At 40.8% G+C, this 6,955-nt stretch overlaps 1 long non-coding RNA gene across 9 annotated transcripts; it reads right to left on the bottom strand.

The window, feature by feature from the left end:
• Positions 1-559: 559 nt before the first annotated feature.
• LOC130569740 (uncharacterized) lies at positions 560-3,307 on the bottom strand. Of its 9 annotated transcripts, none has more exons than XR_008964887.1 (6): positions 2,808-3,307; positions 2,256-2,312; positions 1,853-1,916; positions 1,444-1,507; positions 1,115-1,168; positions 560-883 (listed from the first exon to the last, which is right to left on the bottom strand). It is a non-coding gene; the product is annotated as an uncharacterized LOC130569740 (long non-coding RNA). The 9 variants fall into 9 exon arrangements; XR_008964884.1 differs by having other exon boundaries at positions 2,261-2,312; positions 2,808-3,302; XR_008964883.1 differs by having other exon boundaries at positions 2,261-2,319; positions 2,808-3,300.
• Positions 3,308-6,955: the final 3,648 nt, after the last annotated feature.

Here is a 6,955-nt window from a genome sequence, read left to right on the forward strand (position 1 = left end):
TCAGGACCCGTTTATAAAGCAGCTGATCCGCCACGGATCCGATCAGGACCCGTTTATAAAGCAGCTGATCCGCCACGGATCCGATCAGGACCCGTTTATAAAGCAGCTGATCCGCCACGGATCCGATCAGGACCCGTTTATAAAGCAGCTGATCCGCCACGGATCCGATCAGGACCCGTTTATAAAGCAGCTGATCCGCCACGGATCCGATCAGGACCCGTTTATAAAGCAGCTGATCCGCCACGGATCCGATCTGGTCATTCTGTCTGGATACCTTTCAGATCCCTCATTTAAAACTAGTATTCTGGCCAAAACTAGCTAAAGAAATATTTCAAATCTAATGGACCGACATTGGATAGACTGGATTGCTCTATAATATTTAATATGCCTGCCTTTATTAATAAAACATGATGAAATCATTCAAAACTTGTAAATCAAAATTCAGCCATTTTAGCCAGTAACAATTATTTATGTATACAATTAATAGGTATTACAGAAAATGAAATGCAACCATAAATTGTCCAAAGAACATTTATTATTTAATGAAAAAGAACACTTTTTTAATGTAGCTCAAGAAACATTTATTCTTATTAATGTTGCACTGCTTATTTTTTTGTGTGGAAACTGGGTTTTTTGAAGATGAATAGAAACAAAACTATTTAAAGTAGTAAACTTTATCTCAACTGTTACTACTTAACTGTTAAACGAACACTTCAAAACACAGAAGTTAACTGTGAAACACCGAAACGCTACTGTTGGGTGCTGACAGTGGGACGGCTCCTTGAGTTTCCCCTATCTGCTGCCAAGTTGAACCACCGTATTACGTGTTTTGTAATGTCATCATCAGTGGCGGCACGGGAGACATGGCTCTTTCTCACAGCACCTGTGATACACAAGCAAATTTTCATTAAACAAATTCATGAAATCACATAGGAGATACCAGTTTTTTTTAAGGATACACATAACCACTGTCTTTAAAACAAGAGTGTACAATCTGACATTTATAGGTACACTATGTAACTTTTGGAGCTCTAGCCGTTAATAAACAGAACTGCATGCGAGTTGTGAACCTCCGTGTTCTTTTTAAGTCTGTAGGCAAAGTTTACATACGTACCTTAAAGATGAAATTCTCCAAAAACAGACCAGTGGCACTTGAATGAGCTGTAAACTGCAAGAGAACACACACGCACAGTATCTTAATATGATTTAATATCTTAATATGACATGAAATAATTAGTCTACCAGAACTAAAGTTTACTGATACAAGTGGGTTTGTAAACTACGAAGTAGTTTATAAACCTAAAAACTTTTAACTTTAAATTATTGGTATAAATCTTTTGAAATTGCACATTTATTACATGTTAAAAGCTGTAGTGTGGACCATTATTAGTATTTTGACAAAATAGCTGGCTAAATCAAGTTTAAAACAGTATCAAATCTTACTTTACTCGGTTGTTTGGAAAAGATGAAATACTGCAAGACCAGTGGCACTTGAATGAGCTGTAAGCTGCAAAATAACACACACACAACAGAACACACACGCGCGCGCACACACACACACACACACACACACACACACAACAGAACACACACACGCACAGTATCTTAATATGATTTAATATCTTAATATGACATGAAATAATTAGTCTACCAGAACTAAAGTTTACTGATACAAGTGGGTTTGTAAACTACGAAGTAGTTTATAAACCTAAAAACGTTAAACTTTAAATTATTGGTATGAATCTTTTGAAACTGCACATTTATTACATGTTAAAATCTGTAGTGTGGACCATTATTAGTATTTTGACAAAATAGCTGGCTAAATCAAGTTTAAAACAGTATCAAATCTTACTTTACTCGGTTGTTTGGAAAAGATGAAATACTGCAAGACCAGTGGCACTTGAATGAGCTGTAAGCTGCAAAATAACACACACACAACAGAACACACACGCGCGCACACACACACACACACACACACACACACACAACAGAACACACACACAGTATCTTAATATGATTTAATATCTTAATATGACATGAAATAATTAGTCTACCAGAACTAAAGTTTACTGATACAAGTGGGTTTGTAAACTACGAAGTAGTTTATAAACCTAAAAACGTTAAACTTTAAATTATTGGTATGAATCTTTTGAAACTGCACATTTATTACATGTTAAAATCTGTAGTGTGGACCATTATTAGTATTTTGACAAAATAGCTGGCTAAATCAAGTTTAAAACAGTATCAAATCTTACTTTACTCGGTTGTTTGGAAAAGATGAAATACTGCAAGACCAGTGGCACTTGAATGAGCTGTAAGCTGCAAAATAACACACACACAACAGAACACACACGCGCGCACACACACACACACACACACACACACACACGCACAGTATTTTAAGATTTAATATGATATGAAAATTATCTGAAACAACATTACATGGGGAGGTGGAGAATATATGTCAAAATATTAACAAAAGACTCAAACTATACCAGAAGTTCAGTGTAAAAAAAACAGGTAACGTTAACGTTAGGCCTAACATCAGTTTATCTCGCCTGCTATTTTACTGGAAAGGGGAGAAAACATGCGCTCAGGGTTGGATTAAAATCCGATTGAATCACCCCACCTCCTAGAGAGATAAAGACATTCCGTCCAAAAAGCTTTTACTCAAAAAGCTAATGACAATGTGCTGAAACTTGGCTTGCAAAAATCACTTCAGAATTAAAAACATCAAGCAAAGCAATCAACAGTAATGTTACTGGCTACGTAACTGTACAAATAAAGCATATTTTAACTATTCTTACCGTGTTCCGTCCTCACCGACCTGCCAGCTCCAGCGTTTCCACTGTGTGAGGAGATGGATTAAGTGACTGTGACGGTTTAAAAAAGGCGCGTTCGGTCAGAGAATTCGCCCAGCGTCAGTTGCGAGTCCGCGAGTTGACAGTGCGTTGTGCGGAGGCGGGGCATATTCTGTGCGTGTGGCCGAATTGAATCTGAGAGTACAGCGGACCAGGCGACTTGAAGGCGGATCCGCCCCGAAGTCTATTGCTATCAGGGTTTCTAATAAAACCACACTGTGTGTAGGCCTACCTCAACATCAGACATTATAGATATCGAAATAATATAACCAATGACTTCAACACAATATTTAAAGCAGATTTTTATTGACAGAAGAATAAACATTTAATTATCTTCAGGCTAACAATATTCTTGTCTCACCACAGAAGTATAGCGCGGCTCCGTCTTTAGATATAACAATCAAAAGCCCTGAGTTTCAGTCCTTTGATCACGGTCTGTTGATTTAGATGTGTCGAATCAATCGAAAATCACGAAAATATAAGTCTACTCTCAAATCTGTACGGTTTTAAATAAAAACATAAAATAAATAAACCGCTAAACTAATGTGTTAGTCGGTGAGGTAAAACGAAATGACCGTTAATTTTTAAATGACGGGAGTGCGCGGCAGAGCGGAGAATGCACGTGCTCGAGCGCACACACCTACAGTAACAGACAACCACGAAACACATGGATATAGATGAGTGTATTTTCATTTAGCTTAACTAGTTCATTATTTTCAGCCATTGAAGGGCACATTTATTAATTTCATTTGGTTTTCAATGTGATCTTATAATTTATGTATTGCACATGTCACTGACGTTTACCAGTTTTGACTATTTTTACCATAAAAAATAGCCAAAAAAGAACCATTAGAACGTTACTTTCTGGTTATTTTCTGGTTGCAAAAATATAACCAGAAAATAACCACCAGAGAACGTTATTTTCTGGTTATTTGCTGGTTGCAAAAAAATAACCAATAAATAACCATCAGGGAACGTTATTTTCTGGTTGTTTTCTGGTTATTTAAAAAAACCCAGCCTGCAACTGTTGTGTTGAAGTATGCAATACTAATGGTCCATATCACAGTATAACTTGCTTTATTATATGTGAATGTCATGCTGCGCCACTGGGGGGGGGGCGCGAGTGAGTATTTGGATGAAGAAGGACGGTGAGAAGAAGTGAGAATAAAGTGAAAGTCTTAGCTGTACATGTGGTTGCGTGTTTTGTAAAGGGATTAAAAACACTACAAATTGGCGACGAGGATGAGCGCTTCAGTGCCGAGCCCACCCCCATTTCTTCCTGTCGGTGGGGAGCCGCCGATTCCATTAGAGACGTGGCAGAAAATCTTTAATAATTACATGATTGTGATCCACGCCAACGGAGATGCATGGCCGGAGGAGCGTAGACGAGCGGTATTACTGCATTGCTTGGGGACGGAAGGTCAGCGCCTGTTTTATACTCTGCCAGACCAAGGTACTACTTTTAATGAAGCGATGGCTACACTCCAGAAACATTTTGTGCCTAAAGTTAATGTGGTCGCATGCCGACATACGTTTCGTCAAAGTGTGCAAAGACCGGAGGAAACTGTTACACAATATGTTGTTGCTTTGAGAGCGTTAGCTGCCCCGTGTGCATTTGGGCAAATGGAGAGTGAAATGCTCCGTGATCAGTTGATAGCGAATGCCTCGTTGGCTGTGGTAAAGGACAAATTGCTCCTAGAGGAGGATCTCACGTTAGAGAAAGTGGTTACAATCGCGTGTCAAGTGGAAGCTGCTGTAAGAAATTCGTCATTGTTTTGTAATCCTACTACTACTAATACAATGAAGTCTGTGCAAGCAGTTAGTGTGACTTCTAAATACGGCAAAAGGGGAAGGAGCGCACACATGACTAAACAACCAAAGGCTGTTCAGAGACGAACGGAGAATCATAAACAAACAGCGACAGGGCAACACCGTCGACAATGCTAAAGATGTGGTTCGGATAACCATTTGGCCAATGATACAAACTGTACTGCTGCTAAGGTAACATGCAGACTATGTGAAAAGAAGGGTCACTTTGCTAAAGTGTGTAAAACAGCGGTGAGTGAAGTAAGAGAGGTGGTAGTTCCAGACGTGACTGTGCTTTGCGTGAATAACCGTAATCCGTCTGCTGTAGCCAAGGATAAAATAACCTGTGAAGTGAAGATTGCAGCACCGGGAGGTGAAATACATTTGGTACACATGGTTGTGGACACAGGTGCATCGGTTTCCATACTTCCAGAAGCAGTGTACAAGAAACATTTCTCACAATGCACGCTGACTAAACCCAAAATCAAACTTGTCTCTTACGCCAAAGAGGATTTACCAGTGATTGGATGTTTATCAGCGACAGTGGGAATGTCGGTAAATAACAATGTAGTTCCTGCCATTTTTTATGTGGTTACTTCAGGATCTCCCTTACTTGGGTTGGATTTAATTCGATTGCTGAACCTGAACATCGTAAGTGGAAAAGTCCAGTGCATTGACTGTGAAAGTGAAATTAGCTCTGCACCTACTCCTGCGACTGGGTATGTCACAGGCCCTGTGAACACAGTGTCACCCGTATCTGCTACTCACCTGGGTTGCGTGAAAGGATTTATTCACAAAGTGCAAGTTAACCCAACAGTGACACCGATACGTCAAAAGTTAAGACACTTACCTCTTAGTATTCGCAAGGAAGTGTCCACAGAGCTGGATCGTCTTCACAAAGCAGGTATCATTGAAGCAGTTGATTCTTCAGAATGGGTTAGTCCATTGGTAGTAGTACGCAAAAGTGATAGACACATGAGGCTTTGTGTGGACCTACGTGAACCCAACAAGAGTATGATTATGGATTGTTACCCATTGCCTCACATGGAGGAGTTGTTTACAGAACTAGTAGGAGCTTCATACTACAGTCAGATTGACCTGAGTTCTGCTTACCACCAGCTACCTCTTCATCCTGACAGTCATAATTTGACTGCCTTCATAACACATGAAGGACTGTTCCGATTCACAAGAGTTCCTTTTGGATTGGCTTCAGCACCTTCAGCCTTTCAGAAGATGATGCAAAAGGTCCTACGGGAGCTGGATGGTGTAAAGAATTACTTGGACGACATTGTGGTATACAGTGATTCTCAGGAGGCCCATGATAGACATCTCCAAGCTGTTCGTCGAAAGCTAGAGGAGGTTGGCTTGCAGATTAACTTGGGAAAAAGCTCCTTTAACCAGTCAAGCATTCCATTCCTGGGACATATGATTTATAAAGAAGGGATACGTCCTAGCACAGATCACTTGACTGCCATTGCGAACGCAACACGACCTGCAGATATGGTTGCCTTACGCTCGTTCGTAGGACTTACTTCCTGGTTCAACAAATTTCTTCCGAATTATGCTACTGTCGTTGAGCCGCTGAGGCAGATGCTCAGAACGGATGTGCAAGCGCCACTGCAGTGGAACGAAGAGACTGTGGAAAGCTTTGAGATGCTCAAAAGAATGCTGTTGGAGAGCCCAGCTCTTGCTATTAATGATCCTGCCCTGCCTACATTCGTTAGTACTGATGCCTCAGACTATGGCCTTGGTGCGGTTTTAACGCAGTTACGATCCGATGGAGCTGAACGAGTGATAGCTTTTGCATCCAGGACGCTATCCACTTCGGAACGGAAATACTCCACGGTGGAAAAGGAAGCACTTGCATGTGTCTGGGCAGTGGAAAAGTGGAGGACGTATGTGTGGGGATGCCGGTTCACTTTGAGGACGGATCATCAAGCTCTTACTACACTTCTCTCCACAAAAGGCATGAACAGAGCTGGTATGAGAGTAGCGCATTGGTCTGCCAGGCTGCTGTGTTTTCAGTATGATGTTCAGTATCGTCCAGGTAAAAGAAACTGTGTGGCAGATTGTCTCTCACGTATGCCGCTGAGCCATACGGATGCCGATGTGGCTACTGAACAGGAATTGATTTCGGAGGTTGCTGAAATTCAGCCGTTTATGACCGCGTTACTGCTTGCTGATTTTAAAGCTGAGTGTGAGGTCTGCCCCGAGTTGTCTCAGTTACGACAAATGATTCAGTCCAGATGGCAGAAACTGCAAAAGTCTGTTTCCAATGACTTGCGTCT

This window comes from Triplophysa rosa, linkage group LG19, assembly GCF_024868665.1.
Source record: "Triplophysa rosa linkage group LG19, Trosa_1v2, whole genome shotgun sequence".
Taxonomy (NCBI): Eukaryota; Metazoa; Chordata; class Actinopteri; order Cypriniformes; family Nemacheilidae; genus Triplophysa; species Triplophysa rosa.